Source organism: Oryctolagus cuniculus, chromosome 1, assembly GCF_051225735.1.
Source record: "Oryctolagus cuniculus isolate XC-2025 breed Fujian yellow rabbit chromosome 1, ASM5122573v1, whole genome shotgun sequence".
Lineage (NCBI taxonomy): Eukaryota > Metazoa > Chordata > Mammalia > Lagomorpha > Leporidae > Oryctolagus > Oryctolagus cuniculus.
Genome location: NC_142867.1, coordinates 148,752,208 through 148,772,698, shown reverse-complemented (window position 1 = coordinate 148,772,698; position 20,491 = coordinate 148,752,208). Strand labels below are relative to the sequence as shown.

The 20,491-nt window shown below is 39.5% G+C and overlaps 1 long non-coding RNA gene across 1 annotated transcript; it reads left to right on the top strand.

Annotated features, from left to right (window-relative positions):
- Positions 1–14,525: 14,525 nt before the first annotated feature.
- LOC138847391 (uncharacterized) lies at positions 14,526–19,819 on the top strand. Its single transcript, XR_011385171.2, has 2 exons — positions 14,526–14,700; positions 17,099–19,819. It is a non-coding gene; the product is annotated as an uncharacterized LOC138847391 (long non-coding RNA).
- Positions 19,820–20,491: the final 672 nt, after the last annotated feature.

The window sequence follows — 20,491 nt, the reverse complement described above, 5'->3', positions numbered from 1 at the left end:
TACTGTTAGAAGGACCATCTGCATCAAAGTGAAGAGGCTTCATTTGCACTGAACAGATCTTTGAGACACTTGTGAAACCTCTAAAGCAAAATGTGCTGCCCAATTACATCAAACAGACATCCTCTTTTGGGATTTGTCAATGCCCTGGACCATTTTCGTGTCTTTACTGGTATACAAGACATTTACTTAGAGAGTTAGATATGGTCTGTAGATTAGATTAAGTCTGGTACAAGTTGATGGGGTTCTCAAACGTGTACCATTTACCTAAGCAAATTACCTAAGTAATTTGTAAAATGCTTTATAACTCATAATTTTAAAATGCTATAACTGGTCATCTATTATTTCTATTTTATAAAAAGAGGTACTCACTGTAGATATATTTTAGTCTGCTGATATATGACAAATAAGAAAATAAAAGTGTTCTTCAAAAAGATCATGGAAGATGCATATTACAAAAAGTTTTGCATAAAAATAAACTTATTGTTAAATTCCATTTTCCAAGAACTTTTTGATGTTCTTTAATATGCATGTTTACATAAATGGAAATCAAATATAAAGTGTTGGAAATCTTAATATTTGATCAAATCAGTTGGTTGACATTTTTAACTTTATCAACACTTTCACAAATCTTGTTGTCCCATATCTACTCGAATTTCTATTAAGTTTCTCACTTGTCAAATATTCTTCCTTCTCTCGACCTTGCCAAAACACTAGAAGAAGCTGTGATAAGCCTTTTGCTCATAGCACAGGGTTTTCTTTTAATAGATATGTGGTCAAAGACACATAGCCAGTCAGCTTCCAGCTAAATTTAAATCATGATACCAGGAATAGATTTCATGATCTTATGTTACAAAAACACCATCCCTTAATAAAGCACCCAGGTCTTCAAACAACTCTATTTTCTTCTGGGCCCATAGCTAGAAGGCACCATAGAAATAAGCCTATGCTCAAATCCATCCCTAACCAACTATGATTAACTAGAAGTAGACAAAGCCAGCAACTAACCCATCTGCTTGAGGTTTCCAATGACATTCTGGAGACAGGCTTTTGGTTCAAAATTATCTTGAAAAGGCGGGGCCACATGTAGTAAATCTTAGTGCGTTAGACCAGGTGTCTGCTCTAGTCCTATCTGTACCCCCATTTCCTAAGCACAAAAATGCAGGAAATGGCTACAAGTCTTCCTACACCACTCATACTCCCCTTTAGAAAGGAGGGACTTGGTCTGCTGCTGCTGCTGCTGGGAGTGCTGCAGACAGACAGACCTCAGCTGTTAGCCCTGACAGGTATTGCCTCTCCTGAAGCCTCTGTGCACAAAATCACCTCCCTCCTGGGACAGCATGTCTGATGAACAACTGATGTCGTGGTGGGCTGCCCCACTCTTTTTACCACCACAATTCTGAAGGACCAGTCCACCTTCACAGCTTCCCTTGGGTTGGCTGAGGCCTCCATGGAGACAGTGTTGCTGTTTACTCCTCCCTCTTCCCAGGCCTGCTTCCTCCTCTTCCACAGCTGCTGATCCCTTACCATCCCCTAATAAATTCCCTGTATAGTCATTCCCAGCCTGGTCTGCCCCCTGGCAACTCAATTCATGATTATGTCCAAGAGAAGCAGATAGGGAAAGATATGGGTTCATCCAAAGTCTACCTACCCTAGGTTCCCACAAAAAACTGAAACCTGAGTAGCTCTATAGAGCTATCCCACATTAAGCAAAAAGCCATGATGTTTTTTACCCACACATCTGTCAATCACTGACTGTGGGCTGCATTTGGTTAGGAGTGGGCTCATGGGAGGGGTGCCTCCCAAGCATTTCTAGATGATGGAGTACCCTAGACAAACATCAGGTGCAGGTCTGAACTGTTTGCCAACCCTCACAGGCATTCTTGCCCCATAAATGGAATCTGGGAGGAGTACCAGCAATGACTATGACACCAGGCAAATTCCATGTGCCAAGGTCCTAAGCAGGTTAGCAATACAAACTCAAAGCTGGGTCACAACAGACCTTGTCTCGCTGACCTCCTCTATCCCCATAGCTATACAGGATTTGATCCCATCATTGGAAATCCTTTCAGAAGAATCTGTGTTCCCGCCACAAAGGACACTTACAGGGATTTCTGCAGATATAAAAAGGAGAATCCAGATGGGAGGATGGGAAAGTAAAGGCAGTACCCACTCTGTGATTTTTTAGGAAATATTCCTTCACTGCTTGACCACAGTGAATGGTTCTTTTAAAAATTGTGACCATTAGTAGTTCAGTTCCTTTTTGTTTATATTATTTTCTTAAGTCAAGACATTAGGAATGTATGGCTACAGGCAACCCAGAGTCCCAACATTCAGAAATAGGCTAAAAGATTTTGATTAGATTCCAACTACAGAATCATTACATTTTAACTACCTAAGTCACATTCCCTTAACTGGAGCTGGTCTCAACCTCATTTCAAAAAGACTCAGAAAACTAATTCCAGGCTGGCACCACGGCTCACTAGGCTAATCCTCCGCCTACGGCGCAGGCACACAGGGTTCTAGTCCCGGTTGGGGCGCCGGATTCCGTCCCAGTTGCTCCTCTTCCTGTCCAGCCCTCTGCTCTGGCCCGGGAATGCAGCGGAGGATGGCCCAAGTCCTTGGGCCCTGTACCCGCATGGGAGACCAGGAGAAGCTCCTGGCTCCTGGCTTCAGATCAGCGCAGTGTGCTGGCCGCAGCGCGCCGGCCACAGCGGCCACTGGAGGGTGAACCAACGGCAAAGGAAGACCTTTCTCTCTGTCTCTCTCTCTCACTGTCCACTCTGCCTGTCAAAAAAAAAAAAAAAAAAAATCCAATGACAAGCATAGAAGAGAGTAGATGATGTCACTAAGACCTCATGTTGTATTGAGCAAGACACTTTACCTGGAAATACTTTAATTTCCTAATGTTAACATTATGGATTTGAACCGAATGTTCAGAGTTAACAAATGCCTAATGAATGCTAGCTATATGCATGACAATGTGCTAATGGCACAGAAAATAGAACAAAAAAGATACAGCCACTGCCCAGTACAACCCATGATCAAGCAATGAAGAGAACCATCACAAACAAATTCAAAAATACTGAGATAGATGTTGTGAAGGGACAAAAGGGTGATGAAATATATGAAATAATCTGTGAAAGTTTCTGAAGTGGAAGTAAACTTGGCATGTCTAAAACGCTGAAAAGAAAGATGTGGTGAGATGGGGCATCATGAGAGAAGGGCACCAAGACACAAAATGAGGTTGAACAGAACCGGAGTGTTTAGGAAGGATAAAGAACAAATACTTTACCCCAAGAGCAATGAGAAGCCACTGCAGGATGTTAAACAGAAAAAGAACATTATCCACTTTATATCTTGGATGACACTAGCTACGGTATGAGAACTGACTGAAGAGGGTGAGAGTGAAAACCAGAAGTCCCGTAGGAGGCAACTGTGTAGTGAGAGACAGTAGTGGTCCAATTAGGGTATCATCAGTGTCAATGGAGAAAAGTAGACAGAAGATGCAGAAAGAGCCTTCATAAAGTTCATGGAAAGTTCATGTTATGAACAAAACTATGCATGGACCTCAAAAGTTTTTGTGCCAAAATAAACGCATCATTTTTTCCAGGAACATTTTGAATTATCTTCATATTTTAAATGATTGCATATTTGATGTGTTGGGTATATTGCTAATGCCTTGGATGTGGGAGGTTGCAAAAAGAAAATGATCAAGAATGATGCTTGGTACACAACAAAATGATGGTGATGCCATATATGCTATTAGTTATTAGTTTGCCTTAATGTATTTGAAAGGCAGAGATGCAGAGACAGAATTTCCAATCACTGGTATGCTCCCCATATGCCTACAACAGTCAATGCTGAAAAAGGTCGAAGCCAGAATCCCAGAACTCAATCTGGGTTTCCAACGTAGGTAGCAGGGGTCCAAGTACTTGAACCATCACATGCTGTCCTCCAGGGTGTGCATTAGCAGGAAGTTGGAAATAGAAGCAGAGCTGGAACTTGAACGCTGCCTCTCAGATGCAGGTATACTAAATGGCATTTTAACTACTACACCAAATGCCCCCCTTGCTACTTACACCAAAGACTGGAAAGTGGGTAGAAGAAGCTTTAGAACAGATTCAATAATTCATTTTAGACAAATTAGGTAGTTAAAGAGACATCCAAGAAGATATATCAAACAAGTGGTTAAATATATACATCTACAAATCCATGGTCTTTGCACTTATCATCATAATAATTATTGATATTAGGTAAGCCACTTAAACCTCTTGGAGACTCAGTTTCATCATACATTAAATGTGGATCATATTATCAACTCTCTGAGATTAATAATAATACCAATCTTCTAATTATTCTGATTTGATCATTACACAATTGACATGTATTTGAGTATCTCATTGTACTCCATAAAATGTATAATTATTACGTATAATTAAAAGAAAAAATTTTTAAAACTACCTTCCAAATTCAAAGAATTATCATAATGATAAAAATGAAATAACATATTGGTAATTATTTTGCAAACACACATACATAAACATTAAATGGATGGATAAGCAGTATATGCATGAATAATATTCAGCATTTCAATGGAAAACCTGACAACCAATTCTTTACACTTGAATGCCTACCAACTATAGAAGCAAATAGCTGTGATAGAACTTGTTGATTATGCCAGTCCTTACACTTAAATCAATGAGAATTCTTCCTTCATAAACCAGTAATTGGCTCTAGATAATGATTTCTCTGTGTTTATTCCCACTGGATACCTGATGACTCTGAGAAGTAATAAGAGGTATATATAAAACTAGTGCTGAACATTAAATGAAAACAGGCAACCACAATAACTGCCAAGCAACGTGAACCAGTGCATGTCAAATGTGAGGAAATACTAAACATTCAAAAGAGGACTAGGAGTAGGCTCCAGTCCAGAATTTTAGACACCTACATCTCACAACAGATTGCATGGATTTGATTCCCAACTCCAGATCCTAACTCAAGCTTCCCACCAATGTAGACCCTAGGAGGTAGCAAAGATGGCTCAAGTAGTTGGGTTTCTGCCACTCTCATGGGAGACCTGGATTGCATTTCTGGCTGCTGGCACCCTTTGGTTCACTACTCAAATGTCTGCAATGGCCAGCAAAGTACGTCCAGGAGTGAACCAGAGGATGGGAGTTGTCCCTCTGTCTTTATCACTACCTGTATACTTCTCAAATAAATATTTTAAATATTTATATATTTATTCAAAAGGCAGAGTTACAGATAGAGGGAGAAACACACACACACATATACACATATATATACACACATATGTGTGTGTGTGTGTGTGAGAGAGAGAGAGAGAGAGAGAGAGAGAGAAATCTTCCATCTGCTGGTTCACTCTCCAAATGGTGGCAATGGCCGGAGCTGGGGTGATCTGAAGCCAGGAGCCAGGAGCTTCTTCTGGGTCTCCCACATAGGTGCAGGGGCCCAAGCACTTGAGCCATCCTGCATTGCTTTTCCAGGCACATTAGCAGGGAACTGGATGAGAAGTAGAGCAGACAGGACTCAAACCAGTGTCCATATTGGATGCCAGCACTGCAGGCAGCAGCTTTTCCCACTAAGCCACAGCATCAGCCACTCAAATAAATTGTTTTTAAATTTTAAGGAGTTCCTGAAGGCATGGAAAGAAAATGGATAAAATGGCCTTTTTAACAAAATAAAGTCAAACTATTCTTATTTGCACATGACATGATTCTATATGTAGGGGATCCAAAAGATACTAGTAATAGGCTATTGGAAACTCATGAAAGAGTTTGGTACAGTGGCAGGATATAAAATTAACACACAAAATCAATACCCTTTTTATACACAGACAATGCCACGGCTGAGAAAGAACTTCAAGGATCAATCCCATTCATAATAGCGACCAAAAAAATCAAGTACCTTGGAAAAATTTAACCAAGGACAGCAAAGATCTCTACAATGAGATTATAAAACATTAAAGGAAGAAACAGAAGATGACATTTTAAAATGGAAAAATCTTCCATGTTCACGGATTAGAAGAATCAATATCATCAAAATGTCCATATTACCAAATGCAATTAACAGATTCAATGTGATAGCAATCAAAATACCAAAAAACTTATTCTCATATATAGAAAAAAAAGGTGTTGAAATTCCTATGGAAATACAGGAGACCCCAAATAGCTAAAGCAATCTTATACAACAAAATCAAAACTGTAGGCATCACAATATCAGATTTCGAGACATATTACAGGGCAGTTATAATCAAAACAGCCTGGTACTGACACAAAAACAGATGGATAAGGCTGGTGCCGCGGCTCACTAGGCTAATCCTCCGCCTTGCGGCACCGGCACACCAGGTTCTAGTCCCGGTCGGGGAGCCGGATTCTGTCCCGGTTGCCCCTCTTCCAGGCCAGCTCTCTGCTGTGGCCTGGGAGTGCAGTGGAGGATGGTCCAAGTGCTTGGGCCCTGCACCCCATGGGAGACCAGGATAAGTACCTGGCTCCTGCCATCGGATCAGTGCGATGCGCCGGCTGCAGCACGCCAGCTGTGGTGGCCATTGGAGGGTGAACCAACGGCAAAGGAAGACCTTTCTCTCTCTCTCTCTCTCTCTCACTGTCCACTCTGCCTGTCAAAAAAAAAAAAAAAAAAAAAAAAAAAAAAAAAAAAAAAAACAGATGGATAGACCAATGGAATAGAACAGAAACTCCAGAAATCAACCCACACATCTACAACCAACTTATCTCTGAGGAAGAAGCTAAAATCAATCCCTGGAGAAAAGACAGTCTCTTTAACAAATGGGAAAACTGGATCTCTGCATGCAAAAGTATGAAGCAAGAACCCTACATTACACCTGACACAAAAATCTACTCAAAATGGATCAAAGACCTTACTCTATGACTTTATACCATCAAATTATTAGAGAACACTGGAGAAACCCTGAAAAACATTGGCATAGGCAAAGAATTCTTGGAAAAGACTCCAGAGGTATAGGCAATCAAAGCCAAAATTGACAAATGGGATTACATCAAATTGAGAAGCTTCTGTACTGCAAAAGAAACACTCAGAAAATGAAGAGGCAGCCAATGGAATGGGAGAAATTATTTGTAAACTATATAATTAATAAAGAATTAATAACCAGAATATAGAAAGAGATCAAGAAACTCCACAACAGCAAAACAAACAACCAAGTTGAAAAATGGGCAAAGGACTTAAACAGACATTTTTCTTTTTTTAACTTTTATTTAATAAATATGAATTTCCAAAGTACAACTTTTGGATTATAGTGACTTTTTCCCCCCATAACCTCTCTCCCACCCGCAACCATCCCATCTCCCACACCCTTTCCCATCCAATTCTTCATCAAGATTCATTTTCAATTATCTTTATATACAGAAGATCTACTTAGTATTTACTAAGTAAAGATTTCAACAGTTTGCACCCACACAGACACACAAAGTATAGAGTGTTTTAGTAGTAATTTTACTGTTAATTCACATAGTACAACATTTTAAGGACAAAGACCCTACATGGGGAGTAAGTGCACAGTGACTGCTGTTGTTGATTTAACAATTGACACTCTTATTTATGATGTCAGTAATCACCCAAGGCTCTTGTCATGAGCTGTCAAGGCTATGGAAGCCTCCTGAGTTCATCAACTCCGATCTTATTTAGACATGGCCATAGTCAAAGTGGAAGTTCTCTCCTCCCCTCAAAGAAAGGTACCTCCTTCTTTGATGGCCCGTTCTTTCCACTGGGATCTCACTTGCGGAGATCTTTCATTTAGGTCAATTTTTTCTTGCCACAGTGTCTTGGCTTTCTATGCCTGCAATACTCCCACGGGCTTTTTAGCCAGATCTGAATGCCTTAAGGGCTGATTCTGAGGCCAGAGTGCTGTTTTAGGACATCTGCCATTCTATGAGTCTGCTGTGTATCCCCGCTTCCTATGTTGGATCAGTCTCTCCTTTTTAATTCTATCAGTTATTATTAGCAGACATTAGTCTTGTTTATATGATCCCTTTGACAGTTAATCCTATCACTATGATCACTTATGAACTGAAACTGATCACTTTGGTACATGGTACATGCCACCTTGATGGGATTGAATTGGAATCCCCTGGCACATTTCTAACTCTACTATTAGGGGTAACTCCGAGTGAGCATGTGCCAAACTGTACATCTCCTCCCTCTCTTATTCCCACTCTTATATTTAACAGGGATCACTTTTCAGTTAAATTTAAACACATTAGAATAATTGTGTGTTAATTACAGAGTTCAACCAATAGTATTAACTAGAACAAAAAAATACTAAAAGGAATAAAATAGTAAGTTGTTCCTCGACAGTCAGGACAAGGACTTATCAAGTCATTGTTTCTCATAGTGTCCATTTCACTTCAACAGGTTTCCTTTTAGGTACTCAGTTAGTTGTCACCGATCAGGGAGAACATATGATATTTGTCCCTTTGGGACTGTCTTATTTCACACAGCATGATGCTTTCCAGATTCTTCCATTTTAAACAGACATTTTTCAAAAGAGGAAATCCAAATGGCCAACACACATGAAAAAATGCTCAAGATCACTAGCCATCAGGGAAATGCAAATCAAAAGCACAATGAGGTTTCACCTCAACCTCATTAGAATGGCTTGCATACAGAAATCAACATACAACAAATGCTGGATGTGGAGTAAAAGGTACCCTAATCCACTACTGATGGGAATGCAAACTGGTATAGCCACTATGAAAGACAGAATGGAAATACCTCAGAAATCTGAATATAGACTGACCATATGACCTGCCATCCCACTCCAGGGAATTTACTCAAGGGAAATGAAATCAGCATATTAAAGAGTTATCTATACCCCCATGTTTATTGCAGCTCAAATTACAATAGCTAAGATATGGAACCAACCCAAATGTCCATCAACTGAAGACTGGATAAAGAAATTATGGGAAATGTACATTCTGGAATACTACACAGCAGTAAGTTAAAAAATGAAAGCCTGTTATTTGCAACAAAACGGATTCAACTGGAAAACATCATACCTAGTGAAATAAGCTAGCCCCAAAAGGACAAATACCAAATGTTCTCCCTGATCTGTGATAATTAATATAGCTTCTAAAAGGCATATAGAAGTGAAATTGACACTTTCAGATGTGATCACTTTGAACAGCCCTTGTCTCGACTGTTGAGGAAGTTTTTTTTTCCATACTCTTTACTTATATAGAATTAATTGTATGTATATAAAATTAAATGAAAATAGATAGTAGGGTCCGACGCTGTGGCACAGTGGGTTTACGCCCTGGCCTGAAGTGCTGGCATCCCATATAGGAGCCGGTTTGAGACCCAGCTGCTCCACTTCTGATCCAGCTCTCTGCTATGGCCTGGGAAAGCTGTAGAAGATGGCCCAACTTCTTGGGCCCCTGCACCTGTGTGGGAGACCCAGAAGAAGCTCCTGGCTCCTGGCTCCTGCCTCCTGGCTTCGGATCAGCACAGCTCCGGCCATTGCGGCCAATTGGGGAGTGAACCATCAGATGGAAGACCTCTCTCTCTCTCTCTGCCTTTCTTCTCTGTGTAACTCTGACTTTCAAATAAATAAATAAATCTTTTTTAAAAAAATAAAATAAATATTAGTAAAAGATAAGAACAGGGATAAGAGAGTGAGGAGGATGCGAATGCAGGTAGGAGGGTGGATATAGTGGGAAGAATCACTATGTTCTTTATTTTAAATTTTTATTTAGTGAATGCACTTTTCTTTTTTTCTTTTTTTTTTTAATTTATTTGACATGTAGAGTTATAGACAGTGAGAGAGAGAGAGACAGAGAGAAATGTCTTCCTTCCATTGGTTCACTCCTCAAATGGTTGCTACAGCTGCGTCAATCCGAAACCAGGAGCCAAGTGCTTCTCCTGGTCTCCCATGTGGGTGCAGGGGTCCAAGCACTTGGGCCATCCTCCACTGCTCTCCTGGGCCACAGCAGAGAGCTGGACTGGAAGAGGAGCAACTGGGACTAGAACCCGGCGCCCATATGGGATGCCAGCACCACAGGTGGAGAATTAACCAAGTAAGCCACGGCGCCAGCCCCAAGTGAATGCATTTTTCATAGGTACAACTTTAGGAATATAGTGGTTCTTTCCCCCATTCCTACTCTCCCACCCCAACTCCCATACCACCTCCCTTTCCCTTTCACATACCCTTCTTCATTATGGTTCATTTTTAGTTTAATTTTATATACAGAGGACCAACTCCATGTTAAGCACTGATTTCAACAGTTTGCACCCCCACACACACACAACATAGAGTACAGTTTGAGAACAAGATTCGCAGTTAATTCTCATAGTACAATTCACTAAGGACGGAGGTCCTACATGGGGAATAAGAGTACAGTGATTTCTACTGTTCCTTGAACAATTAACACTCTTATTTATGACATCAGTGATCACCTGAGGCTCTTGTCATGGGCTGCCAAGGCTATGGAAGCCTTTTGGAATCACTATGTTCTTAAAGTTGTATTTATGAAATGCACGAAGTTTGTATACTTTAAATAAAAGGTTTATGGGAAAAAATTTAAAGATAGGACTTCCTTTCTAGATAGCAGGAATCTACAGAAAGATATTCTTCTTTGTACTTCACTCTATTTTCCTTATCATAATAACTCAAGGACCAATTTTCTCCAAATAGGAGCAAGAAGCATTTTCCTGTTAGAAGTTCCTAGGTTGGGACCAACACCATGGTATAGGAGGTGAATTCTCCATCTGCAGTGCCAGCATCCCATATGGGTGCTGGTTCGATTCCCAGCTGCTCCTCTCCCAATCCAGCTCTCTACTGTGGCTTGGGAAAGCAGTAGAATATGGCTGAAGTGCTTGGGCCCCTGCACCTGCATGGGAGACCAGGAAGAAGCCATCTGGCTCCTTCCTTCAGATCAGTGCAGCTCCAGCCATTGCAGCATTTGGAGAGTGAACCAATGGAAGGGAGACCTTTCTCTCTGTCTCTCCCTCTCACTGTCTGTAACTCTACCGCTCATATAAATAAATAAATAAATAACCTTAAAAAAAATTCCTGGACATATAAAGGACAGTCATTGGCCTTTGAAGAATTCCCTTCCTGGAAGATGCAAAGTGAATGTTGAAGTTCCAGTAACTTCTGAGGGTTAATTACATTTATATAGGGCTCCATTTCCTTGAACAGACTTTCTGGAGTCACATACAGGCTAAATGATCTTCTGCATGGAATTAGCCTGCCAGACAATCTAATGCCAGTGCTAAAGGCGGGCATTGTAGTGCCGTGTCTTACATATTGCCTCCCATATTGGAGTACCTGGTATCAAGTCCTGTCTCCCTTCCAATCCAGCTTTCTATTAGGACGCAGGACATGACTGGTTGGGTTTTTGGGTCCTTGCCACCCACATGAGAGACTGGAATGAGGTTCCAGGCTCCTGGCTTCAGTCTGTTGCAGGCATTTGAGGAATGAACCAATGTATGAAAGATGTTTGTGTGTGTGTGTGTGTGTGTCTTCTATTCAAATAAGCACCTTTATATATACATATATACATATAAAATTATTTCTATATTTACTAATATAAATTATTTTTATATTTATCTATATAAATATATAAAGTGACTCACACCAAAACACTCTTCATTGCAAGGGCTAGAATTCAGGATCATTCTGTGTCTTTCTACAAGTTGGGAAAAAGAGACCCTTCTTCCAGATGGACTATGTTGGGGAAGTGCTGTTTCAGGACTGAGAAAGGGTCGGCCACAGCCCCACCCATCCCTGTATAGTGAATAAACTGTATAAGAGTCCAAATTTGTGTGCTGCTTTCAGAAACCTGAGCACTTCATTCTCCATGCCTCCATCCGGCAATACTTCTCAGCAACCTCACAGGATGGCAGCTCCTTGGTGAATGTGCTTGGTCACAGGGCAGAGTCTGGCACACAGCCTCACAGCTTCACGGCCTCAGAAAAGAGATTTTTTTCAGCACTGGGGACAGAGCCACTTATGTTACCCCAAATCACAATGTAATCAACTTTATCATTTTGACTCAGTAAATATTTGTCCCGGGAATCAGAATTCTCTGTGCAAGCACAATGAGTGTATCTCCTGACCACAAGCAAATTATATGAGCCGCCAAGTCATAATCAGAAAGCAGGAAGCCATCAAAGGAATCCAAAGCAACTGGCAGAGCTCTAGTACTCCACCGCAGAGTGAGGAGACCATAGATAATGATAAAATAGTACTTCTCTATAAAAAGAAGGATTCTGAATGTTTTCATCAGAAAGAAATGCTAAATATTTGAGGAGATAAATATTTGTACCCTGATTGTACATTATCCAGTGTGCATATATATATATATAGTACCTCATAAATACATGAAATTTTTGTGTGTCTGTAAAAGATAAAATTTTAAAATTATTTGTTTTCATTTTATTTGAAAGGCAGAGAGATCTCATAGTCCCTGGTTCACTCCTCAAATGCCCACAACAAACAGAACTGAGCCAGGCCAAAGTAAGGAGCCTAAAACCCAGTACCAGTCCTCCACATGAGTGGTAAATACCCAAAGACTAGACCTCCGAAGGTACATATTAGCAAGGAGCTATAATCAGTAAAGAACCAGGACTAGAACCCAGGTCCTCTGACATGGGATGCAGTCATCCCAAGTGACAACCAGCTACTGTGCCAAACACTTCCTCCCCAGCCCCACCAAAGAATTCTTCTAAAAGCAAATGGCATCAGGTATAGATGGCCTGGTGTCTGCAGCTGGAAGTAGAAGTGTTTTACCAATAGGACCTAAAGTGCCTTAGTGACAACTATTTGGAACTATCTCTATATTTGAGGTAAGCTCAGTATGGCTTTGACAATACACCGGGAATACTGAACTAAACGGTCCTAGCTAGGTTGTCCTCTTCCCACAAAACTCTAAGAACAGCCAATGTGCCTCCTTGGTTCTTCTTGGGGTGTGTGTGTGTGTGTGTGTGTGTGTGGTATGTGGCTATATATATATATTTATATATACACATAAATACATATATATCTCCTTGGGTGACAAAACATCCCATCTCTGGCAAGTAGTTTTGTTTTCTTTTGCCTATACTGTGACACTGAACTGTGCTTTTATGAGTACTAGAAGGAAAACTGTTCTTCTCAGAATTCTATACATCACTGCCACTCTCCCTCAAACTGAAAGTTTAATTTTTCAGAGGAAAACACTTTCTGATTTTTTGTGACTTCTTGTGGGTACCACACTGTACCAAAAACAGTGTGCATTCGCTTAGACAATGTGTAGCTGGCACTGCCTCCATGATCTTTGACTGACAGTCAGATTCCCAGTAATCAGGCAGCCACCTCCCCTCCCACAAATTCCCTGGTCCAGGAAGGCCAGTCACATACAGCTCCATACATGGCTTTCGTGGTGACCAAGACATTTTTATCATGTTACTCTCCACATAACCAAGAATGTCTGCATAGCAGACACCTCCTTTCGATAAATTTATTATTATAACTTTGGCAACCAGTAGTGATGTAATAAGGAGAAAATTATTTACCCTTGACTGAAAATAAACGTCACTAGGGAGAAAATGTGCCCATTCATAAAGGTGTTTATACTAATAGGCCTGGTAAAATAAATTATTTATTTAAAACCCAAAACATTACTTTTAATGATAAGTTTGACTTCAGTTGTGTGTCAGAGTTTAGTAAAACAATGTCTGTCTATGTATTTTCATTTTCCCATTAATACATCTACACTGAGAAAAAATAAATAGGTAAGAACCAAGCCAGTGAAATCAATGAACTGATGTGAATTAGTTATTCATGTTTTAAGGTTGGCAGCAAAAAAATGATTGCCAGAAAGTACAGGGACTCACAGATCCCCAGAGTCAGCTGTTTTCTGTAAACAGAGCTTCTAGACGGTTAATAACATGTCCTTGGACCAGAGTCTTGGGCCACTGCTCCGTTTTCCCATTAGGACTCCTGCATGTGCATAAAATGTCTCTTCTCATTTTAGTGAGTGGGAATTGGATGCCTCTTCTCTGTAATGATCATTTTTTACCTTTGAAAAAATTATTAAATTTGGTATTGATCATGCATGAAAATAACTATCTGACCTGAAACCTGGAAAAATGTATCAGACTCTAGTAGTTGACTTTTTATATTTGAAGGTAAAATACCATCTATTATTTAGAGGTGTATTCAACTACTTACTCACATCTCTTCTAGAATTGTGATTTTCAGCTTCCTATTTATGCAGAACACACTATTAAGTTTCTTCTATGCCAAAAGGGCTAGATGGTGGGAAAATAAAAAAAAAAAAGTAAATTAGGCCTGGTTCCTGCCCCCAGGAATCTGACACAGTAAAAGGAGCAACCCTTGCGATGAGCACTCATTGACTATCATGTGGGACAGCAGGAAATTATGGTCCTGAAAAAAAACAACTCTGCGCTACAAATTCAAACAGAGCCTCACTGGTAGGGGGATGGTCAGGGAATGCTTTTAGCACACAGGAGGAGGCATCTGAGTTGGGCATTAAGCCACGAGTCAGATTTCAGAAGGCACAGATGGAGGGAATGAGGCATTACCAGCAGACAGAATGGCATGAGCAAGGACAGAAGTCAAAAAGCACAGGGAATACGTAGTGATCCAATTTGGCTGGACTGTGGTGGACTGTAGGGACTGGTGTTGCTTGGGAGCTAAAGGTAAGCCGAGGTTAAATTGTTAAGAGTTTGAAATCACAGTAGACTATGAACTCTTATGTGGGTGGTTGAGAAAAAGTGAACATCTTTATCAAAATGCATTGTGGAGCACTTGGTCAGGCAGTTGCATGCAATGTGGAAGAAGGGCAGGGGAGCAGAGGAAGACAAAGCAACTATAGTCAATGAATTCCTTCTAAGAGATGATTCATGGACTTCCCAACAGACCACAGTAAATGGAGGGAAGTCTGGAAGATGACAGGGAATTTCTGTGTCATTTCTTACTCAACCTCTTCTCTTGTCCCTTTCTGTCTACAGAAGTCAAAAAAAAAAAAAAAAAAAAAAGCCAAAATCCATGAAAGGTTTCATCAGTCCAAAATACTAGATGTAAATTCTAGAGAGCTACAAAATCCAAAAGGGGCCAGAAATGGGTGCTGAATTTAAGTTGTGGAACTAAACTCCTAGAATGAGAAGACCAAGATCAAACACTTCAGAGAAAATTGAAGAGGGGATGAGAGTAATTTCAAATTCGCTAGAATTAAATTTTTCAACTTTCTGTTGGCTTTTTAATGATAATCTCAAAAGTGTATGGACGCATACTTTGGGCCACATGGATAACCACCACCTCATAGATGAGTACTTCCAGTTTATTTTTTGCCCTTGCTTTCATTTTTTTCTATTGCGCTGGTACCAAGTGATACTATTTTAGCTTACATAGGTTAGTGCGGAGAAAGGAGAGGAAGAATTAGTATATAAATTATATATTTGTGCCAATTGAAGGTCAAATAAAATCTGGCGAACTAAATGAATGAAGATTTCTTAATGATCTAACCAAACAGGGAGATTGAGTCCATAGTACAACAGCTACCCAGAACTAACGATGCAGAGTCACACTGTTGTCAGCATCTAAGTATTCTTAAATCAGGTAGAATTTAGAACTCAATAGCTTTAGTAATTTTCTTGATATTTAATTTGTAAATCTGGTTTTAGTTTATAATTTACTATCTATAAGCACAACGAGTTTATACCTAGTTAGGTTTGCATAACTCTAAGTCCCATTATCTTAACATGGTATCAGTTAATTCAATGGGAAGGGGTGGAGACTGAGTGAATTCTTTCTTTTTTTTCATTAAAGTGGGCCCATATATTCCTTATATTTGCAAAACATAGCCTTCTAACATAAATTTTGTCTTTACAGCTTCCTTTCATGGGTATGTTGACTATATGCTGATGTTGCCAAAGCAAAGAGGATACCGAAATACTTCTTATTCTAAGAGTTCAGCCTGCCCATTTTTCAAGCTGTAAACTTCCGAATTAATATATGCAATAGTTTTTTTTGTTCAGTTCTTATTTGTTTGTGCCATTGAACTAATTTATAGACTACCTGATTTTAACCAGATAGCTCCTCCTTTTCAGGCTATAAAATAAAGCAACTGAATCTAGATTTTGGGAATGTTCATTATAGAAAAACTTCTTGAATATTTTTCAGTTGTGTTTCCATTCCATCCTAATTTCAATAAAGGCAGAGTCAAAGAACATAATATTATAGATTTGCTCAGCAGGCAAACAAAATCAGCATATCAGTCACCACTAGGATTATATTATTTTTAGCACAGCTGGTGTGGAGTAAAGTTTAGTGGGATTCTCTATTACATCAACTGGCTACCAGTTCTGCAAAGTGTAATTAGCACTACTATTCATATCTCAGTCCAAGTGTGAATGTGGTGGTGCTGTCAGCCTAATGCACCTGTTTTCTCAGCCCAGGATATCAACTAGCAACAACTGACTGATACCCTGAATTATACTCACTATATTTAGTAGTATTTCTGACCTGTGTTCATAGGAGGCAGGATTGAGACTTTTCTCTTGCTGCTCATATCATAATAAAATAATACATGATTTCCCACAAGATTTGCAAATATTAGCTAAGTCATCTACAAAATATCCCCGTGAGATATCCACGTTATTATCTCTGTGGTGTAGCTGTGGAGATGGGGACACAACAGGAGCAAGGGTCAGGATGTGATGCCCAATGTTTTAAGACACTGCAGCTTAACACGGTCATCAGGTTTCCTCTTTGCAAAGGCAGAGCCTGGCCATGAATGCTCCCAGCAAGTGGGGAGGCACGCGTGACAGTTTGCGAATGACCAGTTTCAGGGCAAGAGAGATCAATGGGAAATGTTATATTCATGCCTGCGCAAAAATAAAGCGTTTAAAGCAAAACAGGCTATTAAATGTCCTTAGCAATGAGGAGTGGAGACGGAGCTTCGAATGGGAGGAGCAGGTGCCGCCTGTAGGTTTGGAACACAAGCAGTCAACAACTAACTAGCGTCAGTCCCCGTGGCTGACCAGAGGCCTGTGGGTTCCCTGGCTGCCCTTCCCTGTTCCCTTCTTGCCTCTTCAGCTTCTTCTCCAGGTTACCAGGCAGAAGAATCAGGCCAGCTCCAGGATGGACCCACGGGAGGAGGTGCAGCTGCAGAGGACAGACACACAGTTCTCAATGGAACAAACTTCTGGAAGCTACATCTGCAGGACTGGCTCCAGCAGAAGAACCAGGCTTCAAACATACAGAAAATGCACACTTCCTTGAAACATGTTGGGACATCTTAAAAGTAAGAGCCTTTGAAATCTCAAGTTGCACATGGTAGCTCTGGTTTCATCATGCTAAGCTCTCTACAGCCAGAGATTGTGTTTTACTTTATTTCTGTATCCCCAGCACCTAAAACCATGTGACACAACACCCACTAAAGGTTTGTTAAGAATTGACAACGTAATTAAAAGGTGTTTTTTTCTTCCTATTTTTAAATTTTATTTTTTTTTATTTGAGAGATAAGGATCATATAAACAAGACTAATGTCTGCTAATACTAACTGAAAGAATTAAAAAGGAGAGAACGATCCAACATGGGAAGCGGAATACACAGCAGACTCATAGAATGGCAGATGTCCTAAAACAGCACCCTGGCCTCAGAATCAGCCCTTAAGGCATTCAGAACTGGCTGAAGAGCCCTTGAGAGTATTTTAAGGCATAGAAAGCCAAGACACTCTGGCAAAACAAACAAACAAACAAACAAAAAACACTAAATGAAAGATCTCTGTGAGTGAGATCCCAGTGGAAAGAACGGGCCATCAAAGAAGGAGGTACCTTTCTTTGAGGGGAGGAAAGAACTTCCACTTTGACTATGACCTTGTCTAAATAAGATCAAAGTTGGCAAACTCAAAAGGCTTCCATAGCCTTGGCAACCCATGACAAGAGCTGAGGGTGATTACTGACACCATAAACAAGAGTGTCAATTGTTAAGTCAACAACAGGAGTCACTGTGCACTTACTCCCCATGTAGGATCTCTGTCCTTAATGTGTTATACAATGTAAATTAATGCTATAACTAGAACTCAAACAGTACTTTACACTTTGTGTGTCTGTGTGGGTGCAAACTGTTGAAATATTTACTTAATATATACTAAATTGATCTTCTATATATAAAAATAATTGAAAATGAATCTTGAAGTGAATGGAATGGGAGAGGGAGTGGGAGATGGGAGAGTTGCGGGTGGGATGGAGGTTACTGGGGGGAAAAGCCACTATAATCCAAAAGTTGCACTTCGGAAATTTATATTTATTAAATAAAAGTTAAAAAATAATGACTCTATTGAAATAACCAATGACATTGAAACTGAAAAAAAAATTACTTTGTTAGCAATACAAAAGATTTAAAGGTTATGATTATTTTAACATTATTGGATTTTAGTGAAATGTTCTATCTTACTTTTCCTGTATATTATTAGCCAACTAATTCTCCATTATATATAACTTCTGAGCTTCCTTGGCATGGCATTTTAACTTTTTGTAAATATGGAAATATGTACAGAACCACATGCTAAAGCTTCCCAGTGGGGCTGTGAAAGAGGAAAAATGGATGGGCAGGATAGTTTTTTATAGCATATTTAAGTCTTGGTTCTTGATTCTTTTTTTTTTTAGTTAAAAATCACACATACAATGTGAAGCTTCTTTCAGTATTAGAAAAGTGTTTTTCTTATATAACCTGAAAATTGTAATTATTGACGTGTGCAAAAGTAAACCTATCACAAGAAAATTTTATTTCCATGTCCTTGAGTTTATTATTTTTAAATGTTCTAACGACATGTTTCCAAAATACAGGAAAGATGAATGGTTGAAGGAGTACCCGCGTTTTTCCTACTTTGCAGATTTCATACAAGTTAGCATTGGCCATGTCTTCTACAGAGCTATCTCTGTATACATCTATTTAAATGTAGGTGTTGGCTATCCTTGAAGTTTGCTTTTGTTACCTCTTTGATCTCATACACCTCTTCCTTCCCCTCAAGTCACTGCAGTCCTAGAAGTGGTATATATTCTACTTTGTTTTTTTTTTTTTATATTTTTAATACAACACATTTTTTCAAAGCACTACAAAACACTGTCTTGTGCATTTGAGAGTCCCGTGGATCCCCTGCCTCCTAGCGTTCATGTCCTTTATAGGAGCTTCCCATTTTGCAAAGTGCTACTGGGTAACCCTCAGAATATTGAGGAAATGCCGTATGTGATTTCTGAGACCACATCTTTTACATTTTTCAATCTTGTGTTTTCCTTGTCAGTGTGTCAATATTACAAATTCTAAATACTAACTGATGATCTGCTACATATGTTTGAATTGATGTTTTGTAGTCTGGTTTGTCTTTGTATCTTGATTATAGAATCTTCCTGAATAAAGGTTTTTAATTTTAAAAATGAAAAAAAAATAATGAATGTACTTATCTACCACAAATGCAGAATCCAAATAATGACAAATAATCAAAAGTTTTTGAATTAAAAGGTTGTAGGTTTCTATCTCATCTTTTGCCTGTTAACAATGAATGCCCTAGCCATCTCTCAGCCAGTTCCTGAGCTTTCTTGCCATGTCAACTGGTCTATGAATAAACTTGGTCTTCTGTATATAAAGATAAGTAAAAATGAATCTTATTGAAGAATGAAATGGGAAAGGGAGTAGGAGGTAGAATGGGAGTGGGGGTGGGAGGACAGGTATGGGGGGAAGAACCGCTATATTCCTAAAGCTGTACCTGTGAAATTTGTATTCATTAAATAAAAGCTTTCTAAAAAAACTGAAAAATATTGAATTCTTGAATATACAGCTCTTCTTGCTCCTTAAAGCCATCAATTTCCACTCAGCTCTCTCTTCTAGAAGCATACTCAAGTAACTGCTCTTTCTGAACTCAAATTTGTTTAATACTAAACCAATTATAGCATTTTCCAGTAAACACACTATGTCCATTTTACTAACTCTGCAAAATTCAACAATTTGCTTTTCTAATGGGAGCAACTTATTCTCAACAAAAACAACAACCTATCTCTGGAATCATCATGACTCAGTCCTATAAATACCAGCTGCCCACACAGGTAAATTAATGATCTCAAAACTCACTCCTTTTCCAAAATTCCAAAGTGCCTGTCCCATCTACCTGCCTCAGTACCAGAAATATCATCAGTAATCCTAACTTTTAGAATAAAGTATTACACTCCGGAAGGCCAATTAAGTTGCCCATTATAAAGGCAATACAGTAATCCACCAATTACCAAACAGAAGTGTGCAACAGAATCAACAAAATATACATATAAAGCTTCCTACTCCAGAATGTATGGTTCGGTAGGCAAAATCAGGAGTAGGTATATTCTGAAAAAGCAGTCTAGGCTACTCTTATATACGTCCTAGTTTCAGATCCACTGCAGTATCCCTCATTAAGCATCCCAGTACAATAGAGTTGATTCTCTTTTAAGTGTGATG